General features: G+C 45.5%; 1 long non-coding RNA gene across 1 annotated transcript in view; it reads right to left on the bottom strand.

The window, feature by feature from the left end:
- The window catches only part of LOC134936548 (uncharacterized), a 28,899-nt gene extending 5,153 nt beyond the window's left edge, over positions 1–23,746 (bottom strand). The window contains exon 1 of the long non-coding RNA XR_010180514.1: positions 23,432–23,746. This is a non-coding gene — a long non-coding RNA (uncharacterized LOC134936548). The remainder of the gene's footprint in view (positions 1–23,431) is intronic.
- Between the last annotated feature and the right edge of the window lie 3,396 nt (positions 23,747–27,142).

The following is a 27,142-nucleotide window of genomic DNA, read 5'->3' as shown; positions in this document are numbered from 1 at the left end:
GCTGAAATTGCTTGGATTTTGCTTCCCACCACCTGTGATCTGGACCCTGCCTCAACCAAGCTTCTAATAGGTTGTATGTATATAACTGGTCCTGTCTTTGCAAAAATGGTTCAATGCTCTTTGCAGACAGGCATTTTTCCTGGACCCCTAAAGGAAGCAATTGTTAGACCTCTTCTTAAAAAACCTAATTTACTTCCCGACTGCATGACCAACTACAGACCCGGTATCAAACCTTCCTTTCCTAGGAAAGGTTATTGAGAAAGTGGGTACAAATCAACTGGAAACCCGCCTGACAACCCATGATATTTATGATCCATTCCAATCAGGATTCAGGAGAAGACATAGCACTGAAACAGTCCTGGTGTGTGTGTGTGTGTGTGTGTGTGTGTGTGTGTGTGTGTGTGTGTGTTAAATGATCTTCTGATGGCAAGAGACAGAGGTGACTTCAATATTAATCCTTCTGGATCTCTCTGCAGCATTTCATACCATGGACCATGGGCTTCTGATTGAGAGACTGATACATTTTTGTGGACTGGATGGCACAGTCCTAAGCTGGTTCAAATCATTTCTCACAGGCAGGTCACAGAGAGTATTGTCTGGAGTATAGTCATCACCATCGGGTCCCACAAGGTTCTATACTATCCCCCATGCTTTTTGCAGTATACATGCTCCCGCTGGGTGAAATAATCAGGTGCCATGGCCTGGTCTACCACTGCTATGCAGATGATACACAACTGTACTTGTCCTTTGCTCTAGGCACTGATAACCCAATAGCAACCCTAAATGGCTTTCTAGCTGAGCTCCAGGAGTGGATGAGTGCCAGTTGGCTGCGACTAAACCCGGATAAAACAGAGATCCTTATGATAGGACCGTAACATCAAAGGACAAGACTGCAACATAGCCAACCAACTGGACTTGCACTCAGGGATTCAGAATTACAAACCACTGATCGTGTGCGGAATCTTGTCGTTGTCCTGGATGGTGGCTTGACACTTAAACATTAGATATCAGCCACAATTAAATTCTCATTCTTTCACCGGAGGAACATAGCCAGAATCAAGCACTTAATTCCCTCAGATGATCTGCCAAAAGTCATACATGCATTTGTATCATCTCGATTAGACTACTGTAATGTCCTCTACCTTGGTCTCCCAGCAAAAGAATTGCAACGCTTACAGCTGCCAGGCTGTTAACCAACCAGCCCCGTTCTAGCCACATAACACCCATCCTCTACTCCCTTCAGCGGCTGCCTGTAAGATGGCGAATCATCTTCAAGATTGGCTTACTGAGTTTCAAAGCATAACATGACCAGGGCCCAAGGTACCTGAAGCAGCTTCTGACCCCATACTGCCCCACTCGCTTACTGCGATCTGTAGATGAAGTACCTAGAATCTCCTGTAATTCATCTGGGGGTTGAGCTTTTAGTCATGTGGCTCCGACTCTATGGAACTCCCTTCCCCGCACAGTGCGAGAGGCCCAACAATAGAATCCTTCAAAAGTAGACTCAAGACTTTCCTGATTACTCAAGCATTTCCATAATGTCACTTTAGTATCTACATGCTTCTGTATTTTATGAAAAGTTGTTCTGTAATTCATTATTTTATGTACTATATTATGCTATGTATCTGTTAAGCGCCTTGAATCCTATTAGAGAAAGCACTATGCTAGTGTTACACTGCTCATACTACCTATAGCATGATATGGTACTTGCTGTCACTGTGTGATGTGTCTCGGTGGAGCCAAAAATGAAAGGAACACTAAATTACAATAACATTCCTAAATATATATGTAAAGGTTCCCAAAGATTGTTTTGAGACATTGGGGTAGATTTACTTAAACTTCCAAAACAGACCAGCAGTGGTGGTATCCGAGTATTTGCTCCACAAGCAAAAGGTCTGCAGCCATTATGGTCGAAAAAGTCATTAGGTCTACATGAAAAAGGCAGACAGTACTAAAGGCTGACACAACATTTTTACATTTTTTGGGGGTAATTTTTGCTGTCAAAGCACGTAGAACCCCAATAAGTGTACTGCGTCCCCTAGCTTCAGACAATGGCTACAATTCCCAGTCATAGTCCACGTGGATGGTGAAGTATGAACAATACACCCAAAAAACACTGTCGACCATTTGAACCTGTCAACCCAACTTTTCATCATTCCAAGGGTGTGCCCAGCGTTCCCGGAAATGCTGGGCTGCCCCCAGAGACTCATCTGGCTGCACCGCCGCCTCCTACACTGTGACAGGTGCCGAGTACTGCACATAATCTCTTGGAGGGTGACACCCAGGTGCTGCCTCTACCCCCCCCCCCCCCCCCCCCAGTGACGCCACTGATTGATGATGATATGGGATGCAGTTACTTTGTCGGCAGTCGGGATTCCGGCAGTCATGATACCGATGTCGGAATCCCAACCACTGACAATACCGACAGCGGGAATCCAGCTTCACAGAGGCTATTCCAACTTATCCACGACACCCATAGAGTGGGAACAGAACCTGTGGTAAGGGCAGCAAGCACGAAAGGCGACTCTTTGTGTTCACCCGACTGCCGGCATACTGATAGCTGCGATGCCGTTGTCTGTATACTGACGGCTCGGCATCCTGACCGTCGGCAAATCATACTGAACCTGATGATATAAGCAGTGGTGAATTTCCCATGGGGAACATGAGGCACATGTCTACAGGCGGCACTTGGATGCTTATGTTGGTACTGTCAGCCCAAAAAGTAAAAATAATAATGATATTTATATAGCACTTTTCTCTTATGTCCTAGAGGATGCTGGGGACTCCAAAAGGACCATGGGGTATAGACGGGATCCGCAGGAGCTTGGGCACACTGAAAAGACTTTAACTGGATGTGAACTGGCTCCTCCCTCTGCCCCTCTTCCAGACCTCAGTTAGATTTTGTGCCCAGGACTGACTGGACACTCACTAGGGGAGCTCTCCTGAGTTTCTCTGGAAAATACTTTTGTTAGGTTTTTTATTTTCAGGGAGACCTGCTGGCTACAGGCTCCCTGCAGCGAGGGACTGAGGGGAGAGAAGTCAGACCTACTTCTACTAAGGGCTCTGCTTCTTAGGCTACTGGACACCATTAGCTCCAGAGGGTTCGATCACTTGGTGCGCCTAGCTGCTTGTTCCCGGAGCCGCGCCGTCACCCCCCTCACAGAAGACAGAAGCCGGGTGAGTATGCAGAAGACAGAAGACTTCAGGACGGCAGAAGACTTCAGTGACGAGGTACAGCGCAGCGGTAGCGCTGCGCTCCATGCTTCCACACACTTCTCCATAGGCACTCACAGGGTGCAGGACGCTGGGGGGGCGCCCTGGGCAGCAGTTACTGAGGTCTGGGAGGCCGGCAGAAGCCTTTTCGGTGCCTCGGCACCATTTTTCAGACCTCCGCCGGCATTTTCATTTTTCAAAATTGGTGGGCTGAAGCACGCCGGGAAGGGGCGGAGCTTAGCTGCGCGGCTCACAGGCGCCATTTCTCCTCAACACACGGCTGCAGGAAACGCTGGCCAGGGACCAGTTTTGTGGTGCATATTGTTCTTTCAGCAGCGCTTTTCACATATATGCTTTGGTGGGATATATGGGCGCTGGGGTGTGAGCTGGCATACTCCCTCTGTGTTTCTCCTTCCGGGCTTCCTTGTGGGCCTGTCCCCTAGCTGAGGCATTGTGTGTGTGTGTGTCGGTGGGTCGATACTCCGTGTCGCCATGTCTGAGGCTGAATGTTATTCACCGGAGGAGGTTATTGTGGGAGCAGATGCGGGTCTGGAATCGGCTCTGTCGGCGCAGCCGACACCTGATTTACTCACATTGTTAAATACAATTAATACAAATGTGGCTCCTTTGTCAAAGAGGTTAGATAAATCTGAGTCACAGACACAGGTGTGGAAAAAATCCATGGAGGATGCTTTGTCTCTGGTGCAGACCCCATCAGGGTCAAAAAAGCGGCCGTTTACTCAAGTGGTAGATACTGATACCGACACAGATTCTGATTCCGAGGTCGATTTCACTGAGGATGCTTTACATCCACGATTAGTTAAGAGTATTCAGTACATGATTGTGGCTATAAAAGATGTTTTACGCATTTCTGATGAACCTGCAGTGCAGGAAACAAGGATTTGCTTGTTCAAAGAGAAAAAACCTGAGATGAAGTTTCCCCCCCTCTCATGAAATGAATACTCTTTGTGAAAAGGCTTGGGAGTCGCCGGACAAGAGGTGGCAGATTCACAAGAGGATTTACATGGCGTATCCTTTCCCCTCTGATGATAGGGGAAAATGGGAGGCGTCTCCAAATGTTGACAAAGCTCTATCTCGTTTGTCTAAGAAGGTGGCGCTTCCATCTCCTGACACGGCAGCTCTCAAGGATCCGGCGGATCGCAAGCTGGAGACGTCTATGAAGTCCATTTTCGCTAATACGGGTGCATTGCTCAGACCTGCTGTGGCGTTGGTATGGGTGAGTAGTGCTATTGCCAAATGGGCTGAGAATTTAGCTGCTGATATGGATACCTTTGATAAAGATACTGTTCTTTTGACTCTTGGTTATATCAAGGACGCTGCAGATTACCTGAAGGATGCGGCGAGGGATGTTGGTCTCTTGGGATCAAGAGCCAATGCCATGTCGATTTCGGCCAGGAGGGCGCTGTGGATCCATCAATGGAATGCTGATGCCGATTCCAAGAGAGCTATGGAAGCTTTACCCTTCAAAGGTAATGTCTTGTTTGGGGACGGCTTGGCTGACCTGGTTTCTACAGCGACTGCGGGTAAGTCGTATTTTCTTGCCTATGTTCCCACACAACAGAAAAAGGCACCACATCAGCAGATGCAGTCCTTTCGTCCGAATAAATACAGGCGGGGAAAAGGTTTGTCCTTCCTCACTTCAAAGGGTAGAGGAAGGGGAAGGAAGTCGCCTGCAGTGTCAGGCGCCCAGGACCAGAAGTCCTCCCCTGCCTCTACCAAGTCCACCGCATGACGCTGGGGCTTCCCTGGGGGAGTCCGGACCGGTGGGGGGCCGTCTGCGGATCTTCAGTCAGGTCTGGATTCAATCAGGCCTGGATCCTTGGGTCCTAGAGATTGTATCTCAGGGATACAAGCTGGAGTTTCAGGAGGCACCCCCTCACCGGTTTTTCATTTCGGCCTTGCCAGTGTCTCTTCCGGACAGGGAGGTGGTGCTGGCAGCAATACAAAAGTTGTGTCAACAGAGGGTCATTGTTCCCGTCCCAACGGGGGGAGGGGTTCTACTCGAGCCTCTTTGTGGTACCGAAACCGGACGGTTCGGTCAGACCGATTCTGAACCTAAAGTCCCTCAATCCATACTTGAAGGTTTTCAAGTTCAAGATGGAATCTCTTCGAGCTGTGATTGCTAGCCTAGAAGGGGGGGACTTTATGGCGTCAGTCGACATAAAGGATGCCTACTTACACGTTCCGATATATCCTACGCACCAATCCTTCCTAAGGTTTGCGGTACAGGATTCTCATTACCAATTTCAGACGTTGCCGTTTGGGCTTTCCACGGCCCTGAGAATTTTCACCAAAGTCATGGCAGAAATGATGGTTCTCCTTCGCAAGCAAGGGGTTACCATTATCCCGTACTTGGACGATCTCCTGATAAAGGCGAGGTCCAGGGAACGGTTACTAAGAAAATGTGGATTTGTCTCTGTCCGTTCTGCGACAATACGGTTGGCTGCTAAATTTGCCAAAGTCTCAGTTGATTCCGACCACTTGGTTGTCCTTTCTGGGCATGATTCTGGACACGGGCTTACGGAAGGTGATTCTTCCGGAAGAAAAAGCTCTGGAACTTCAGACGATGGTCAGGGAACTTCTGAGGCCAAAGAGTGTGTCGGTTCATCAATGTACTCGGGTTCTGGGGAAGATGGTTGTGGCGTACGAAGCCATTCCATTTGGCAGGTTTCATGCTCGGGCTTTTCAGTGGGATCTGCTGAGCAAGTGGTCCGGGTCTCACCTGCACATGCGCCGGCAGATACGTCTATCTCCCAGGGCCAGGATTTCTCTCCTGTGGTGGATACAAAGTTCTCACCTCCTAGGAGGCCGCCGATTCGGTATCCTGGATTGGGTCCTGTTGACAACAGATGCAAGTCTCCGAGGCTGTCACCCAGGGTAGAAATTTCCAAGGGAAATGGTCGCTCCAGGAATCTTGTCTCCACATAAATGTTCTCGAGTTAAGAGCCATTTATAACGGCCTGCTACAAGCAAGAAACCTCCTTCAGGGTCGGCCTGTCCTGATCCAATCAGACAACATAACTGCGGTGGCGCATATAAACCGTCAAGGCGGAACAAGGAGCAGGGCGGCTATGGCGGAGGCCACAAGAATCCTTCGCTGGGCGGAACAGCACGTGAGCGCCCTGTCAGCAGTCTTCCTTCCGGGAGTGGACAACTGGGAAGCAGACTTCCTCAGCAGACACGATCTCCATCCAGGAGAGTGGGCTCTTCATCAAGAGGTGTTTGCAGAACTGACGAAGCGTTGGGGAACTCCGATGATCGACATGATGGCGTCTCGCCTCAACAAGAAGCTTCCGAGGTATTGTTCCAGGTCAAGGGACCCCCAAGCCAGTGCAGTGGACGCCCTGGTGACTCCGTGGGTCTTTCAGTCGGTGTATGTGTTCCCTCTGCTTCCTCTCATTCCAAAGGTGCTGGGAATCATTCGACGGGCAAGAGTGCAAGCAATTCTTGTAGTTCCAGATTGGCCAAGGAGGGCCTGGTATCCAGATCTTCAGGAATTACTTGTGGAAGATCCTTGGCCACTTCCTCTAAGGGAGGATCTCTTATTGCAGGGACCATGCGTTTTTCCAGACTTACAGCGGCTGCGTTTGACGGCATGGAAGTTGAGCGCCAAATCTTAACTCGGAAAGGTATTCCCGGGGAGGTCATTCCCACTCTCCTTAAGGCGAGGAAGGAAGTTACGGCGAAACATTATCACCGTATTTGGAGAAAGTATGTTTCGTGGTGTGAGACTAAAGCTGCTCCTGCGGAAGAATTTCACTTGGGTCGGTTTCTCCATTTTTTGCAGGCAGGCGTCGATGCCGGCCTGAAATTGGGTTCCATCAAGGTGCAGATTTCGGCTTTATCTATCTTCTTTCAGAAGGAATTGGCGGTTCTCCCTGAGGTTTAAACTTTTGTGAAGGGAGTGATGCATATCCATCCTCCGTTTGTGCCTCCGGTGGCACCATGGGACCTTGACGTGGTCTTACAGTTTCTTATGTCTTCCTGGTTTGAACCTTTGCGTAAGGTTGAGTTAAAATTTCTCACTTGGAAGGTGGTCATGCTGTTAGCTCTAGCATCTGCCAGGCGGGTGTGTGAGTTGGCGGCCTTGTCACACGAGTCCGTACTTGATCTTCCATTCGGATAAGGCGGAATTGAGGACTCGTCAACAATTTCTGCCGAAGGTGGTTTCTTCATTTCACATTAACCAACCTATTGTGGTGCCTGTGGCTACAGATGCTGTGGCGGTTCCAAAGTCTCTTGATGTTGTGAGAGCTTTGAAGATCTACGTCGCCAGAATGGCGGTGGCCAGGAAAACAGAGGCGCTGTTTGTCCTGTATGCTTCCAACAAGATTGGTCATCCTGCTTCGAAGCAGACTATTGCACGCTGGATTTGTAGTACGATTCAGCAAGCTCATTCTTCGGCTGGGTTACCGGTGCCGAAGTCAGTGAAGGCCCATTCTACCAGGAATGTGGGCTCATCTTGGGCGGCTGCCCGAGGGGTCTTGGCACTTCAGCTTTGCCGAGCAGCTACGTGGTCGGGTTCAAACACCTTTGCTAAGTTTTACAAGTTTGATACCCTGGCTGAGGAGGACCTCATGTTTGCTCAATTGGTGCTGCAGAGTCGTCCGCACTCTCCCGCCCGTGTTGGAGCTTTGGTATAGACCCCATGGTCCTTTTGGAGTCCCCAGCATCCTCTAGGACGTAAGAGAAAATAGAATTTTAGTACCTACCGGTAAATCCTTTTCTCCTAGTCCGTAGAAGATGCTGGGCGCCCATCCCAGTGCGGACTGTTACTTGCAGTGTGTTCTTTCTGGTTAAATTAGTTTATACACGGGTTGTGTATTTTTTGTTTTCAGCTTGTTGCTGTTGTTATTTCATGCTGTTATCTGGTTTACTGTTACTCCGGTTGTACGGTATGTTTGTGGTGTGGGCTGGTATATTTGTAGCCCTTAGTTTAAACAAAAATCCTTTCCTCGAAATGTCCGTCTCTCCTGGGCACAGTTCCTATAACTGAGGTCTGGAGGAGGGGCATAGAGGGAGGAGCCAGTTCACACCCAGTTAAAGTCTTTTCAGTGTGCCCAAGCTCCTGCGGATCCTGTCTATACCCCATGGTCCTTTTGGAGTCCCCAGCATCCTCTACGGACTAGGAGAAAAGGATTTACCGGTAGGTACTAAAATCCTATTTTCTCCTAATAGTACTCAAAGTGCTTTACAATTGTCTTTACAGCTCAAAATACAAAACAAGCTTAATAGTAGATATCAGTGAAATGCTGAGTAAATAGGAAAGTCTTCAGTCTATTTTTTAAGGATTCTAGAGTAGAGGCTACTCGCGTTGTGTGGGGAAAAGAGTTCCATAGAGTTGGAGCCACAAAGTTAAAAGCTTGACCGCCAGATGAATTCAGGGAGATTCTAGGTACTGTAACTAGTTCTTTATCTGCAGATAGTGGTAATTGAGTGGGCCCTGGTCATGTAGGGCTTTGAAAGTCAGTAAGCCAATCTTGAAAACGATTCACCATTTTACAGGTAGCCAGTGAAGGAACTGGGCTGGTGGGTTAATAGTCTGGCAGCTGCATTCTGTACCATCTACAGGCGGTGCATTTCTTTTGCTGGGAGACCAGGGTAGAGGGCATTGCAGTAGTCTAGGTGTGATAATACAAATGCATGTATGACTTTATGGTGTGTACACACGGTGAGATTTTTTCTTTCGATTTTGACTATATAGAAAAGTTAGTGCAAATCGCAAGGTGTTATGCCATGTCAAAGTCAGAAAAATATCTCTATGCACACTGCCATATTTGCACCTCACACAGGTCTGCGCTGCGCATGCGTGCGCTCTCCCGTGCGTGCGCATACTCGCTGTTGCGGGCACCCGCGGGCGCGCGGTATGTGCATTTACGGTAGAGTTCATGTGTTTGTAGCGTGCGACTCAATCGTTACATATTTTCACTATATAATGTATTTTGTAGATCATGGTCCCTTTGATAGAATCTGAAAGTTTGGTTAATGTAGAATGTTCATGAACAGAGAAATCCCTCTTTGTTTGATACGAAGGGTCAGACAGGAGTAATACAGTGGTGTTTAGTATCCATCGGAAGAGTATTTAATTAGCAATATTCCGGTGTTGGTTTGAAGCGGATTAATCGCTCGTGCGAATAGTTATGGACATAAGAAGTTTATGAACATTTACTTTATTTGCACTTTATTACCCATGCGGCGGGAAACCCAGTTTCCCTCCCACCTGAGCAGTTGGAAATTGTCACAGCCCACCTGTATGAATCAACCTATGACCTTTTGTTATAATGCGAGGAGGAATTCCTGTGTCCAATGAACAATGAGATTGTAGGGACCATTGAATTGTATTGTGTGTGGGGCATAAATAGACAAGCCGATCACATCCAGCTCACTCTTCAACGGTTATCATTGCTGAAAATCGGGAGCTGGATGTCCAGAGGCGCATGCGATCGTTTCCCCTTGTGCGTAAGTGTTTCTCCGCAATCATATTGTCTTTCCTTGTTGTTATGGGCCATATCTCTCTCTCTCTCTCTCTTCTCCACTCTCTCTCGTAATCCCTTAAACGTAATAGTATTGTATTGTATTTCATGTGTAGATATCTGGTTAGGTAGTCTATGTTATATTGTAGTGTATGACTTGTATTGTATTAATTCTTTTGCAAGTATAACATTCATAATATATATATTAGGCGTTGGACCCTAAGCACGGTATCTGTGTATTTCTTATAGTGTTAAGTATTCTCAGAGCGTCGGTGACGCTCAAACAGCTTTTAAGTTAATAAGGTTACACTGTGTTGCATCTACACCCTATCTCTACACTAAGGTTTTACAGCATATTACATTGTTTATGGTTTAGATATAAAGGTTTAACATTGTGAGCGTCTGCGCCGCTCGTGATCTCCTCGTGGTCTCGAGCGTCCGCTACGCTGATAGCGTAGCATTACGGTAGTCGCTCACCTATAAGTGTGCCCGATACCAACAGCGTATTCTCGTGAGCGTCTGTATCGCTCGAGCAACCCGCTCCCGATACAGCGTCCGTTACGCTATAGTGAACCATTACGTTAGTCGCCAGCCAATAGCGTGCCTGCCTGTGATCTCTTGGCCGTGAGCGAACGTGACGCTTGAGCGTCTCGACCACGGCTAAGCGATCGTTACGCAACGAGCGTACCCTTACGGTACTCCATACGTAAATAGCGTACAGTGTTCTTAGACCTCATAAAGGGTTTTATATAAGGTAAATATTTAGCTTTATCAATTGGCGGCTCGTCCTGTCCTTCACATATCTCTGCTAGGTAATTTCAGCAGACATTATCCATCAGCAAAGGGCGGGAGATCATATTCTTCGCAGTGCTGACGGGATAAGCGTCTGCTTCGCTTAGTAAAGGGTGCTGAAGGAATCCGGAACCGGAGGTAAGAACAACACACTAGTGTCTTTTAAAACTGTTTATTTCTGTCTTGCGTACACACGCACATATCTGCATTTCTTTTTCATTCGTGTATTTTCATATATCACTCTCCTGTTTGCCATTTTATAATTGATAAAACGTGCTAAGAGAGATTTGTCGCTATTTCATAGTTGAAGTGTAAAACCCACACGCAACTCTACCTAAGGTAAAGGAGAGATTGGTGTGTTGCGCGGTAGACGATCGAGGATCATCTACATTGATAAAAGTGTTAGTTGTGTTACGGTGGACATTGGTTTTGTGTACACGTGTCTCTAACAAAGGGCTGAGACTCGCGTACGCCAAGGCCGACGCACGCAGCGTAAATTACGCAACGGAGCGTCTGGGTACGCCCACGTAACTCAAGTCACACGACAGTGTTGATTTTTAAGTAGCGCAACAGGCGATAAGTAGCGCATCAGGCGATAAATAGCGCAAATCTATTTTTATATCCGAAATTTAAATTAACAGATCCTTCTCCAAATTTACAACACATCTGGTTTAAAGAAAATTTCTGCGCAGAAATAGAAATAGAAATAAAAGTACATGTGGTGAGTGAGTGTTTGCAATTATACAATTTTGAGGTTGAACCACAAAGAAAAGTATCGAGTTCTCGTGAAGGTGTAAGTGTAACATGTAACATGTAACATGTAAGTGACGTGCATGGTGGCTAGGGAGGCATCCCTGGTTAAACATAAAATTTGAGCATTAGAGTGTAGCAGACCAGGAGGTCATACTGTAACAGACCAGGAGGTCAGACCAGGAGGTCGCATAACAGACCAGGAGGTCCAGGTACAGCAGACAAGGAAGTCCGCTATAGAGACAAGTAGCACAACACCAAGAAGGGTTGGTGCGGAACCCATATAGGCCATTAAGCTCTGGCTGAAGGAATTCGCAGCCGAAATTTTCGATTCCACTGGTCGCTCCGCACATAAGATTAGTTGCTTATGTGCTGAACGATTGTACCGCACGTAATTGTGTGCATTAGTAAACCTGACCGGTACTATTTGTGTACGAAGGTCATAAACGCTATTTGTACATTTTAACGTGATTTGTGAAATTTTTTCTATTTTAAGGGAAGTTCGCTGGTCACTCAGGAACTATCCAACAACCGATACTTGCTGGGGAACGCGCCCCAGTAAATAAAGGTTCACAGGGGCCCTAGGTTGGGTACAACAGCTCTGGATACAGTGATTGTGTTACTGGCCAACGTGGGCGAGAAGTGAGTGGAGTACTCGGTAAACTTCACCGCCAGCCTGCCCCGGACATCTTGGTTTTTGTAAGGGTTCGCTGAAGAAAAGCAACACCTGCAAGTTATGGGGGCCAGTTGTTCAGGTAGGGGGCGATCAACCTCGGTTCGGGTTGATTTAGTAAACCGACCAATCGGGTCGGCCAGGTATGTAATGTGTGAAAAATACGGTTCACACACAGAGGTTTTATGTGATGAATGGGAAAGAATGACTGTACATGACGGGGAGAAATTCCCAAGAATAGGTAGCTTTAGCCCAGAAGTGTTACTAAATCTAAGGAGAAGGATAGGTCTTATTGAACCAGCAAAGAGACGGATCAAACATTATGATTGTTTAAAGTTATGGCAACAGGAAAGTGAAATGCAAAGAGAGCTAACTGACATATCTGACTCTCATCTTGGGAGGAGAGATGTGGCAATGGAGAGGATTATGGTTGCGGAGAAAGGCACAATGTTGAACAATAAAAACGCACTTAGCAACTGTAGTATAGATGATAAGAATAAGTGTAATAAACATAACAATGATAATTGTAATGCTGTTAAATGTACAACTATTAACCCGTGCAAGTTGCACCCCATGTCAAACTTCCCTCAGGAATACGAGCAAGAAAGTGAACCCAACACGATGTCGGCACCTCTTCCAGCAGCCATCACACAAGACATCCAGGTGGACGCGACCAAATCGGTAAAGGCAATAATCAAACCCCCTAACGGAGGGTCAGGTGAGGTCGTGTCCACAGGTACGTACAATGTTTTATATCACGCACAAACAAATGTACCCCATATTGTAAGACCAAAACAAGGTGATGTAATTGAGTTTAGTCCTGTCAGGGTGATCACAGTCCCCAATGGGAAGACTGACGATCAGGGAATCATTCCCGTCCAGGACAGTGCAATGCGCTGTCCCTGGTCCCGGACCGAATTGAGATCAATTATGTCCGAATTTCCTGATCCAAGGAAAAATCTAGTCGCATGTCAAAGGTTCATTAAAGAACTAGGAAACTCAACAGAACCCACCAACAAAGATTGGCGGACAGTGCTGAGGGCATGTTTGCCCTCCGGTGTTGACTCTGCGACATTTATTACTGATTGTCAATTAGACACAGAAGTACCTCAAACGGAGGAACACAATCAGGAATGTATTAAGCAGATAAACCAACAGTTGGAAGTATATTTCCCTGCCATTGTCAAGTGGAATGAAATCTTCTCCATAAGACAAAACGAAAGGGAAAGTATTTCCAATTATTTCAATCGAGCACTGCAAGTAATGGCTAGGAACACTGGGATCACAGACATCAAAACATGCGCACAGCATAGAGAAATAGCGGTTAAGGTATTAATGAATGGTTTAAAGGAGGTATTGAGAACAAGGGTACAGACCACCAACCCAAACTGGAGAAATATCTCAGTGGCCGCATTAAGAGAGGCCGCTATTGATATTGATCGAAATATCACCAGATACAGAGAGTCACAAAGTGATAAATTAATGGCCGCGAGTATACAGGCCCTAACCACAAGACCACTCCAACATAAGCCCCAAACCCCTGCGAGAAATTCAAATGTGGAAATCTGTTACAATTGCCAGAAGGAAGGTCATTTTGCAAGAGATTGTAGATCAGGAAGTAGACAAAAGTCACATCAGCCCCCTAGACAACGACATAATCATGGTATCCAAGGAATCAGGGAAGCACAGGGAAAACGGTTGATGGCGATGAGCATCCAAGCACTAGAGGAGGCATCAAGTCGACCGGAACCCCAGGCCCCTAGCACATGGAGAAAGCCAAGGATTTGTTATCATTGTAGAAGAGAAGGGCATTATGCCAGCAACTGTAATAACCCACATAAAGTTAGACCCCCTAGACCAAGAAATGAGCAAAATTATAACACACACAATTATAAACAGGGATCATATAGGGAGAATTTTGAGCCACAACCATAATGTGCAATCAGGAAAGGTGATCATTAGGACTGATGGTAAGCCTGAGGTTATGGTTAATAAATTGGGAGGTCGTTCCCTGAAGACACAGGAATGACCGGGTGAAACGTTGTAAATGTATCTGTGAAATGTTTCTTTTTCTCTCTCCCCATCTCTGACGATTATTGGTAGGATTCAAACATTGCATATATACTTGGTCTTTGCAGAAGTCTACCAAACCCCAGCATGACCTATCCGCATCAATGTATTCTGGCCAGATACAGACAGTGGAATATGGAAGTGCTGGGGTGAGGGACTGCGCAAGGAAACCATTGGACATGGAGATATGACAGCCTGATGATCTGACAATGTTTTAGAAAACGTTTATGTTTGAAAAATGTTTTTTTCCCTGTTGTTGTTCTCTGTTGATTTATGTGATATATACATATATGAATTGTTCTCTCTCTGTTTTTTTTGTTTTCTCTCTTCTTTCTCATGTTTTCATGTTTTAAAGATGGTATGTCACACCTCAGTTAGGCAAATGGTAATGCAAGATTTTTTGCTCCTTACAGAAAGTTCGCTGGTTTGGAAGGAATATTGCATCACCGGAATGTTCGTTTGGAAGACTGAGAGACAGCACCTTTGAGATGACAGCAGAACAAGAAGAACAACAAGACTAGAGAACTTAATTATCGTAGCAAGTTTCTCTCCCCCTCAAACTGTTTCTCTGTACCCCCATTACAAATTTCTTCTTTTCTCCTCCTGTAAGATGGACTTGCCCAAAGAGACTGCGATATGGATTTTCCTGTTGACCATGATGTTGACCAGAGCAGTCTGTTCCGGCGAGAGTACCAGTGAGGTCGAGAAAGGATCCAGAAAGGTTCCGATGACTGAGACGGAGGTGTAAATTTCCAATAGCAATACAACCACCAAGCAAAAGGCGAGTACCGGAAACGATCTAGCAGCCATGTTATTTGTAAACATTGTTAGCTGAAAAGAAAACTGTATCTGTAGGCTCTGTGACAACGTAGTTGAGGATGGGTGCATTAAGAAATGCCAATCCAGTTTTAATATCCACATGGACCGGCATCCCTTGAGTGACTATCATTTCTTAGTGGGTAGTGTGTTATGCTCTCAAGTACCTCAAGGTCATAGCAAATCAGGACTAGTACCATTTCCTTTAACGATAGGGGAGATACTTGAGCTAAGTGGTGGGAGGCCGGTGGACAGGAGGTTTAATATCTCCAGTCCTCCTAGTTTGAAGCTCCACCAATATCATGTGGATAGATCCCTCATATGTTTTAACATTTCCAATCCCCGAAAGCCGGGAAATTGGGAAGTGTCATGGAGTAACCAAACCATGACCTTTTCATATAGAGCAGATAGAATGCCGACAGATACAGAACTTATACGCCACATAGCCAGTAGAGGAAAATCTTTCCGATATAGGAAATAGGATTACGAGAGTTGGAGAGGTATCACCAGGATACTGTGCACATATCGTACAAGCTGATACGTGTACTAGACAGATGGGAGAATTAGGGTTAGGAGATTTCACATGGAAGATGTGTAATATGGTTATGTCCTACTCCGTCCCATATGTTCTCCCCGATGATGCATATTTCATATGCGGGAGGAAGGCGTATAAGTGGCTTGCCCCAAACTCGGAAGGATTGTGTTATATTGGAAAAGTATTGCCTGAAGTAATGACTGTATCACATGCCAAAATGAAAGATATACACCGTGTTGCCCAAGCTCCTTATACTCACACCCATTACGAGCACGTAGTTAAACGGCACCTGATAGAAAGAACAGAGCATCCGGCCTCTGACATGATCCATGAATCCACCGGGATTCAGGTTCTAATCGCGTTAGATTTCACTCGCACCGCCAGAGGAGTGTTGAATTATAAATACATATCTGCGCTCGCAAATTTGTTAGACAATATCACAGAAATGTATGATGACACGTTTAGGTATACTGGAAGAGAACTTCAAGCTTATAAAACAGAACTGGTTCAGCATAGAATGATTCTCAATTATCTCACGGCAGTAGTGGATATTGTGTCACACTGGCAACGCAGTACGGCGTGAAATGTTGCACATATATTACAAATAGTACCGAGGACCCGGTCAAGGTCATAGACCAAAAGATGGACGATATTCTCCAACTGAAGTGGGAATTTCGCAGGAGACACAATCTCACCCTTGCTGCTGTGGGTAATGAGCTGACTAGTTGGGTGTCATGGTTGAACCCGCGAAATTGGTTCTCCGGTTTAGGAGAATGGGCTCAAGGAGTCATAATGGATGTAGGGAAGTTTCTCCTATGTATCTTAGGTGTTATCATAACGATTGGCTTGATATTTAGATGCGGTCAGGCTTTAACGAAGTGCAAACGAAGTACCAGGGTGATGAGTTTAAGGAGTGAGGAAACTGTAATTCCCATGGATTTGATTTATGACCCGACGGTAGAAACAATGATGTAATGAAAATGCGATTATACGGTCCGTTTCTTTCACCTGTTTTTCCGTTTTCTCCAAGGTAAAAAGACCCACTTGGACGAGGAATTTGATGAGCCGATATACAGACAACGGATGGATTAAAGAAGAAGTTTTGACAACCTGATACACAGATTTTTGATGAACTTTGCCATAGATCCCCAGTTTTCCTAGAAATTTTAAAATTACGCTAGCCCAACACTTTTGTAAATCTATGGACATTGACAAAGCTTTTGCTCGTACCTTATGGGCAAAAGCACAAAGAAGACTGCATTCAACAGACACCGAACAAGACTTCAACCGACAAATGTTCATTTACCTGACATAGAATACCACTGCATTTACCGTAATTGTCTTTTCTTCATCTCTACAACCTTCAGGTAATTACACACATAGTATAGGGAATACAGGCACAGATATCAGCAATCACATATTCCCCCATTCATGTATCATCAACTAAAATGTGCTCCCCATTTTGTTACAACCAAAATCCGAAAAGAGCTCGGTAAAGTTTGACAGCCCATCCACAGACCCGTACCACGGGATAAGAAGGAATTCAAATGTATACTTCGCAATACCTCGAAGCTTGATTTAAAACACGTACGGCACGATGATACATGACCCCCAAACATGGATTCATACACACATGCTTCTGCTATCTCACTAGGTCATACCCTTTTCCTACCTTCTCCTCTCCTCCCCTACCCAACCATGTAAATGTATTAACCCCTGACATATATTTTTCTCTTTTTGAAATGTTTTAGGAAGTGGCAGTTATTGTTGACTGCCAAAGGGTGGACTGTCAAAGTCAGAAAAATATCTCTATGCACACTGCCATATTTGCACCTCACACAGGTCTGCGCTGCGCATGCGTGCGCTCTCCCGTGCGTGCGCATACTCGCTGTTGCGGGCACCCGCGGGCGCGCGGTATGTGCATTTACGGTAGAGTTCATGTGTTCGTAGCGTGCGACTCAATCGTTACATATTTTCACTATATAATGTATTTTGTAGATCATGGTCCCTTTGATAGATTCTGAAAGTTTGGTTAATGTAGAATGTTCATGAACAGAGAAATCCCCCTTTGTTTGATATGAAGGGTCAGACAGGAGTAATACAGTGGTGTTTAGTATCCATCGGAAGAGTATTTAATTAGCAATATTCCGGTGTTGGTTTGAAGCGGATTAATCGCTCGTGCGAATAGTTATGGACATAAGAAGTTTATGAACATTTACTGTATTTGCACTTACTTATCCATGCGGCGGGAAACCCAGTTTCCCTCCCGCCTGAGCTGTTGGGAATAGTTACAGCCCACCTGTATGAATCAACCTATGACCTTTTGTTATAATGCGAGGAGGAATTCCTGTGTCCAATGAACAATGAGATTGTAGGGACCATTGAATTGTATTGTGTGTGGGGCATAAATAGACAAGCCGATCACATCCAGCTCTCACTCTTCAACGGTTATCATTGCTGAAAATCGGGAGCTGGATGTCCAGAGGCGCATGCGATCGTTTCCTTTGTGCGTAAGTTTTCTCCGCAATCATATTGTCTTTCCTTGTTGTTATGGGCCATATCTCTCTCTCTCTCTTCTCCACTCTCTCTCGTAATCCCTTAAACGTAATAGTATTGTATTGTATTTCATGTGTAGATATCTGGTTAGGTAGTCTATGTTATATTGTAGTGTATGACTTGTATTGTATTAATTCTTTTGCAAGTATAACATTCATAATATATATATTAGGCGTTGGACCCTAAGCACGGTATCTGTGTATTTCTTATAGTGTTAAGTATTCTCAGAGCGTCGGTGACGCTCAAACAGCTTTTAAGTTAATAAGGTTACACTGTGTTGCATCTACACCCTATCTCTACACTAAGGTTTTACAGCATATTACATTGTTTATGGTTTAGATATAAAGGTTTAACATTGTGAGCGTCTGCGCCGCTCGTGATCTCCTCGTGGTCTCGAGCGTCCGCTACGCTGATAGCGTAGCATTACGGTAGTCGCTCACCTATAAGTGTGCCCGATACCAACAGCGTATTCTCGTGAGCGTCTGTATCGCTCGAGCAGCCCGCTCCCGATACAGCGTCCGTTACGCTATAGTGAACCATTACGTTAGTCGCCAGCCAATAGCGTGCCTGCCTGTGATCTCTTGGCCGTGAGCGAACGTGACGCTTGAGCGTCTCGACCACGGCTAAGCGATCGTTACGCAATGAGCGTACCCTTACGGTACTCCATACGTAAATAGCGTACAGTGTTCTTAGACCTCATAAAGGGTTTTATATAAGGTAAATATTTAGCTTTATCAGCCACTTGCGATCCCGATGCGCTGTCCCGCCAGGTCGGCATCGCAAGAAAAGATAGACTGTGCAGGCAAGTCAATCCTTGCTAGATTGGTGTACTATCTAGTTCATCTCACATGTCAATTAAATCTCACATAAGCCAAAATCGTAAACACACACGGGGTAATTCCAAGTTGATCGCAGCAGGATTTTTTTTTTGCAGTTGGGCAAAACCATGTGCACTGCAGAGGAGGCAGATGTAACATGTGCAGAAAGAGTTGGATTTGGGTGGGTTATTTTGTTTCTGTGCAGGGTAAATACTGGCTGCTTTATTTTTACACGGCAAATTAGATTGCAGATTGAACACACCACACCCAAATCTAACTCTCTCTGCACATATTATATCTGCCTTCCCTGCAGTGCACATGGTTTTGCCCAAATGCTAACAAAAATCCTGCTGCGATCAACTTGGAATTACCCCCATAGTCCATATCTCAAGAAAAGTTAGTCAAAATCGGTGGTGCTGGGCTTCGGGGAGATCAGGGGAAATCGCAAAGTGAAAATCGGGCATAGCAAGGATCTCGCCTTGTGTACACACCATTAGGCAGATATTCTGAGGGAATTAAGTGCTTGATTCTGGCTATGTTCCTCAGATGAAAGAATGAGGATTTGATTGTGGCTGATATCTGATGGTTGAAGTGTCAGGCCACTATCCAGGACAAAACCAAGATTCCGCACATGTTCATTCCAAGCGGAAGGCCTGTCAGTTGGCTATGCTGCAGTCTTGTCCTGTGACCTATCATCACTAATAATTAGGCAGGCGAGGTGTGGCCGTTGCTGTTACCTCACCCCTAAATCTGCCCCTGGATATAGGGGGTAATGGGGTAAGATACAGGAGGGGATTAGGGGATTGATGATATGATAATAGTTCTAGACAAGCCCCATAGAGCAGAGTATTTCTTTCCTGATTTCACACTTTCACACAGGTGCTGATTCTGAGGTGTGAGTAAAGCAAAATGAGCCAGTAACCGTGCATCTGGGCAAAACCATATTGCACTGCGGGGGAGGGGAGGAGGGGGGCAGATGTAATATCTGCAGAGAGATTAAGATGTGGGTAGGTCGTATCTAAACACATAAATTGAAGTGTAAAAATAAAGCTGCCCAACATTTGTGGCCGACATGCAAAAACAGCCAGTATTTACCCTGCACGCAAAAAAATAAATATATGAGTTATAGTATATATTAAATATATACATTTTTGCAGATGATACTAAAATATGTAGGGTAATTAAGTCAGTTGTGGCTGTGGAGTCTCTTCAGAGCAATTTATTTACACTGGAAGTTTGGGCAACGAAATGGAGTATGAGTTTTAATTTTGAAAAATGTAAAGTTATGCACTTTGGGACTAAGAATAAACATGAAAATTACCAATTAAATGAGGAAAATATACGGGAAACGGTATTGGAAAAGGATTTGGGGGTGCTCATTGATAGTAGATTTAGCAGCAGTACACAATGTCAAAGTGCAACAACAAAGGCAAATTAGGTGTTAGCATGCACTAAAGGGGAATTGAGACAAGGGATGAGAGTAATCCTGCCATTGTATAAATCATTGGTACGGCGGCATCTTGAGTATTGTGTACAGTTTTCAGCACCGCACTATAAAAGAGACATGTTAGAACTTGAAAAGATTCAGAGGCGAGCAACCAAATTGATTAAGGGGTTGGAGACACTGGACTATGGTGGTCATTCCAAGTTGATCGCTAGCTGCATTTGTTCACAGCGCAGCGATCAGGCTTAAAAATGGCAGTTCTGCGTATGCGGCGCAATGCGCATGCGCGACGTACGGGCACAACGAACTATGCAGTTTTTCACAGGGTCTAGCAATGCATTTCAGTCGCACTGGCTGCCGCAGAGTGATTGACATGAAGTGGGCATTTCTGGCTGGCAACTCACCGTTTTCAGGGAGTGTTCGGAAAAACGCAGGCGTGGCTGGACGAACGCTGGGCGGGTGTGTGACGTCAAATCCGGAACTGAATAGTCTGAAGTGGTCACAAGCGCTGAGTAGGTTTTGAGCTACTCTGAAACTACACAAAAATTTTTTGCAGGCGCTCTGTGATAAAAACGTTCGCACTTCTGCTAAGCTAAAATACACTCCCAGTGGGTGGTGGCATAGCGTTTGCATGGCTGCTAAAAACTGCTAGCGAGCGATCAACTCGGAATGACCCCCTATGAGGAGAGGCTTTTTAGGTTAGATATGTTTACACTAGAAATGAGACGACTAAGTGGAGATATGATTAATATTTACAAATATATAAAGGGGCAATACGAGGATCTATCAGGTGATTTGTTTATTAAGAGGCCTCTACACAAAACGTGCGGACACCCACTAAGGCTTGAGGATAGGAAATTTCATACTCCGTGCAGGAAGGGATTCTTCACTGTAAGGGCAATACGAATATGGAATTCACTGCCAGAGAAGGTTGTAATGGCGGACTCGGTCAATGCGTTTAAAAATGGGTTAGATACATTTCTAACAGAAAAAGATATCCGAGGATATAACCTTTAACCAGAATAGAATAGGGAGTATAATATATTTCAGGTTGAACTCAATGGATTACCGGTCTTTTTTCAACCTCACCAACTATGGTACTACAGTATGTATATGCTCCCCCTGCAGTGCTACATGGTTTGTGCTGGTGCAAAGTTACTTGCTCCTTTTTGTTTTGTTCCCAACACAATTTGGCCCAAAGCTAAACTTTTAAAGAAATGTGCTGGGGACAATTTGGGGAAGACTGGCACCTCTAAATGGAATTAGGTATACCAGGTTGAGTCTCCCTTATCCAAAATGCTTGGGACCAGAGGTGTTTTGGATATGGGATTTTTCCGTATTTTTTAATAATTGCATACCATAATGAGATATCATGGTGATGGGACCTAAATCTAAGCACAGAATGCATTTATGTTACATATACACCTTATACACACAGCCTTAAGGTCATTTTAGCCAATATTTTTTATAACTTTGTGCATTAAACAAAGTGTGTATGCATTCACACAATTCATTTATGTTTCATATACACCTTATACACACAGCCTGAAGGTCATTTAATACAATATTTTGAATAACTTTGTGTATTAAACAAAGTTTGTGTACATTGAGTCATCAGAAAACAAAGGTTTCACTATCTCAATCTCACTCAAAAAAGTCCGTATTTCGGAATATTCCGTATTTCGGAATATTTGGATATGGGATACTCAACCTGTACTTAGAAAACACTATTCTGGATTATGGGTACCTTACCTGTAAACAGATTTGGTCAGTGAAAGATAATAACTGACATTCTATGCTTTACTATTAGATCTTTTTGCCCTATTTCAGGAGGATTTTAATTACCCTCTGCTGGAGTATTAGAGAAGACAGGAAACGCTAAACCCCAATTTACTTATTAAAACTGCATGAAACATGTAGCTATGTGTTTGTGAGCTGTTAAAAATAAAATTTAAATAAGTTCCATTTACCTGACATATGTGCAATGTGATACTCCCATCACAGAGATAGAATGTATATACATATATAGTGCTTGCTTACATACATACATATACATCGATTATTATATAAGCCATTATAATGGACAGTAAAACCTGGCATCTCCCCAGAAATATAACGTGACATTTTTGCGATATGCTGTAATGCGAAGAATGTTCTGTAAAAAGATGAATTCTGAGAAATTGAAGGAACTAATTAAGTGTGGCTGCTTTCCACAGATAACAATGTATTGTTTGGGTTTTCACGTATGTGTTCTGAGGCGAGAGAATGATGGATTACATACACAGTTATCACTTTCATAGCTGACAGTTAGTTATATATCTAACAGCTATCTATGTTTATAGATATTAAATCTATCTGTAAGTAATAAGAGTCACATAAACAGGTGTCCCTTCCAGGTCTTGTCCATTTTCAGACATTAGACAATGCTGTCTGAATCCTCCCCAATTATCCAAAGCTGGGAATTCATCTCACTATCTGTCAGTATGTAAGAAGAAGGGGTGTTTGGATTAGCCCCCCCCCCCCCCCCCCCTTATTTACCACAAGTAAGATATGAGTGTCCTAAAGATGGACATCCCCTTTAAGAAATGAGTCTCAATGGAAACCTAGAGAATGTCACAAAATTCTTATTAACAGATGAATAAAGCATATATCTGCTGCTGCACTGTGCAGGGATTGGTAAAGACATGATATTATAACAATGACATAATATAACAATGTATACTACTTAGGATGGAAATGAGAATGCTGCAGGTAAGCATACATTCTAGGTAAAGGTACACCTGCACATGGCAGGCAATCATTTCTGAGACTAATATGAGAAAGCAGTTTAGCAATTTACTAGAAACTAGTGACATCACTGAGGCACGAGGCATGAAGTACCTCTACAATGTTTTTTGTTGTTTATTTGTCAATTATCACATTGAACATGGTTTCAAACCACAAACTGGGCACCCTCATGTCTTAAAAAACCCCAGTTGCTATCTATTATGATACAGTTATATCCTGTCAACTGTAAGGGGTCAGCTCGGGCCAATCAACATCTTATTTTGCCTGTTGGAAAATCATGTAGTTTACAACGACCTGACAGAGGTGCTGGGGGGATAGTTAATGGAATATGATATAATTTTTTTTTATTATTATTTAACATCAGAAGCTTGCCTCTTCATATATAGTTACATGTTCTTTACTAGTACAAAAAGCTTTATCAGTATTGTCAAAAAATGGTAATTTAAGGCTATCTAATATAAATAGTGATATCTTGCTTATTACCTGTGTGAGGTATGGCAGCTGGATCCTTCAGTGCTCGGTGAATGTAAGGGGAATTCTGTTGCATTCCCAGCATCTGTACACAGCTCGGCTTCTGTGCAGAAGACACAGAGACACAGGCAGAGGAGGACCGTTCATCATTGTGGTTGCTTTGGAAACGCACCTCAGGCTAAGGCGCTAAGGAAAAAAGGACAAAAATATTTAAAACATCAGGCAACAGCTTAGACTGAACGCCTAAAGAACATACAGCACTGAATGAGAGACGTGTACTGCCACCTATTCCTCCTGATGCCAGACTTTGTACAATGCTGCACTTATTACAGAAATACTGGAAACCTCAGTGTAGATGTGTAGTGGGTGTTACACTTAATGGACCTCATTCAGGTCCAGTCGTTATTGGTACTCATGCAGCAAAGTACCGATTATCATATTTTGTGCATGTGGAGGAAGCGGGATGGCAGCAGACTGTCAGTGATTGGGAATCTGCTGCCGTTTCTGGGGCGGCGACGGCATCCGTTTCATAAAAGCCGAGGCGTGTTGCTGCCATTTAGGGGGAGGGAGAAGGTGGCCAGGGATCTCTATCATTGGACAGAAATTCCATGGCCTTTGCGACTGGCGGCTTGCGCATTCCGATGGGTGCCACAAACCACCTGATGGTGAGTGAGTGATCCGACAGCAGACCTGTAGTACTCATGACTTGTCCAGGATTATGGACGGCCATCACAACCATGAGTTCGTAAATTTGATTACATGGTTACAATATTGTCCCCCCATCGCTTGCTACCATTCCTACTTCCTTAATAAATCTTTTATTCCACTGTCTGGTAACATGATTCAGTAGCAGGGGTTATGAGCAAACTATCCTGTTCCTTTGCAAATGTGCACGATTGTCCTATCGATGATTTAAACCATCAAATTGTTCATGAGCAATAGTTACATTCCATTGTAAGGCATGCAGTGATGCTCACAACGGGTTACTGCATGCAATAATGAAACAGATCGATGCTACCCTTCTGAGGGCTATCCCTAAATAGATTACCAAATGTAGAAAATGTGAACAAGTCTGTCAGGTTACATAACAGTTGTGTATACATAATTTCTTTATTACATCTATCCATGCATTGGGTGCAATATCCCGGTTTTCAGCATGCCGACAGTCAGAATCCCGGTACTGGAATCCCGGCGGTAACTGTAGAGGTTAGTGTTAGGCACTCGAGGGAGGGTGAGGGTTAGGCTGCGGGAGGGGTGGGTAGGGTTAGGCACTCGAGGGAGGGTGAGGGTTAGGCTGCGGGAAGGGTGGGTAAGGATGGGTAGGGTTAGGCACTCGAGGGAGGGTTAGGGTTAGGCTGCGGGAGGGGTGCGTAGGGTTAGGCACTCGAGGGAGGGTTAGGGGTAGGCTGCGGGAGGGGTGGATAGGGTTAGGCACTCGAGGGAGGGTGAGGGTTAAGCTGCGGGAAGGGTGGGTAAGGGTGGGTAGGGTTAGGCACTCGAGGGAGGGTGAGGGCTAGGCTGCGGGAGGGGTGGGTAGGGTTATGCACTTAAGGGAGTGTTAGGGTTAGGCTGCAGGAGGGGTGGGTAGGGTTAGACACTCGAGGGATGGTGAGGGTTAGGCTGCGGGAGGGGTGGGTAGGGTTAGGCACTCGAGGGAGGGTTAGGCTGCGGGAGGGGTGGATAGGGTTAGGCACTCGAAGGAGGGTGAGGGTTAGGCTGCGGGAAGGGTGGGTAGGGTTAGGCACTCGAGGGAGGGTGAGGGCTAGGCTGCGGGAGGGGTGGGTAGGGTTAGGCACTCGAGGGAGGGTTAGGCTGCGGGGGGGGGGGGGGGTAGGGTTAGGCACTCGAGGGAGGGTGAGGCTGCGGGAAGGGTGGGTAGGGTTAGGCACTCAAGGGAGGGTGAGGGTTAGGCTGCGGGAGGGGTGGGTAGGGTTAGGCACTTAAGGGAGGCTTAGGGTTAGGCTGTGGGAGGGGTGAGTAGGGTTATGCACTTAAGGGAGTGTTAGGGTTAGGCTGCGGGAGGGGTGGGTAGGGTTAGGCACTCGAGGGAGGGTGAGGGTTAGGCTGCGGGAGGGGTGGGTAGGGTTAGATACGAGGGAGGGTGAGGGTTAGGCTGTGGGAGGGGTGGGTAGGGTTAGGCACTCGAGGGAGGGTTAGGGTTAGGCTGCGGGAGGGGTGGATAGGGTTAGGCACTCGAGGGAGGGTGAGGGTTAGGCTGCGGGAAGGGTGGGTAGGGTTAGGCACTCGAGGGAGGGTGAGGGCTAGGCTGCGGGAGGGGTGGGTAGGGTTAGGCACTCGAGTTAGGGTTAGGCTGCGGGAGGGGTGGGTAGGGTTAGGCACTTGAGGGAGGGTGAGGCTGCAGGAAGGGTGGGTAGGGTTAGGCACTCGAGGGAGGGTGAGGGCTAGGCTGCGGGAGGGGTGGGTAGGGTTAGGCACTCGAGTTAGGGTTAGGCTGCGGGAGGGGTGGGTAGGGTTAGGCACTTGAGGGAGGGTGAGGCTGCGGGAAGGGTGGGTAGGGTTAGGCACTTGAGGGAGGGTTAGGCTGCGGGAGGGGTGGGTAGGGTTAGGCACTTGAGGGAGGGTTAGGGTTAGGCTGCGGGAGAGGTGGATAGGGTTATGCACTCGAGGGAGGGTGAGGGTTAGGCTGCGGGAGGGGTGGGTAGGGTTAGGCACTCAAGGGAGGGTGAGGGTTAGGCTGCGGGAGGGGTGGGTAGGGTTAGGATTACAATAATTACTCAAAGTCTCAGTACATCTGACCCTATCGGCAGGGTGAAATACGTTGCAAATTTGTAAAAATTCAACTTGCTCCTCCTCGCACTTTGAGAAGGTGTGAGATGGTGGAGCAGTGCGCAAATACAATGCGGTGCAAGTTTTTAGAGATCCCGTGAGAATACAGACCAGAAAGCTAGTGGTTAAACTCGCACCTAATAATGAAAGCTGCATTGCAAGGTGCAAGTGTTGATAGTAGCATGCACAGATCAGTGAGATCCATATATGCTTCTGACAGTGTGATGTTAGTGTATTAGAATGCTTAATATTTGTAGACACTCCCTTACTAATCTGTGTAAGCCTCAATCTTCAGTGATGGTCCCTAGGACCAGGGGGATGCTGGGAAGTGGGTGGTCCAGTGTGTCTGGAGTTGGTGATGGAATAAATAGCACAGCAGTGAACTCACATGTCTCTGTGTCCTGATGACTGGATTTACAAACATATGAACAAAACATGGTGTCAGATGAAGTTTAACTTGGACGGCTAGTGCTCTCAGAGTGTGAAAGAATCCTGCAGCAGTCTGTGGCTGTGATACTCTGTGTCTGTAAAGCCTGCCGTGTGCTCCTCTCTTCAAACAGTGAGTAACCATGGATAAACTAGCGCCTCCATCCGGCATGCTGATGTCTGGTAACTTGTCTGAAAACTGGAAAAGATTTAAGCAAAGGTTTAATATATATCTTGCTGCATGTGGAGCTGATACAGAGGCTGACAAAACAAAGGCATCCATTTTCCTCCATGTGATAGGAGAGGATGTGCTGGACATTTATAAGAGTTTTAAGTTTGATGAGGGGCAGAATATGGTGCTGTCTTCTATAATGCAAAAGTTTGAAGATTACTTTGTGCCAAGGAAAAATGTGACATATGAAAGATATAAGTTTTTCACGTGATCAGAAGTCTGTAGATGGATTTGATCAGTATGTTACAGAGCTGCAATCACTCAGTAAAACCTGTGAG

The sequence above is a fragment of the Pseudophryne corroboree genome, chromosome 6 (assembly GCF_028390025.1).
Source record: "Pseudophryne corroboree isolate aPseCor3 chromosome 6, aPseCor3.hap2, whole genome shotgun sequence".
In the NCBI taxonomy this organism is placed as follows: Eukaryota; Metazoa; Chordata; class Amphibia; order Anura; family Myobatrachidae; genus Pseudophryne; species Pseudophryne corroboree.
The sequence above is the reverse complement of the archived record's forward strand: the minus strand, read 5'-3'. Positions and strand labels throughout refer to the sequence as shown.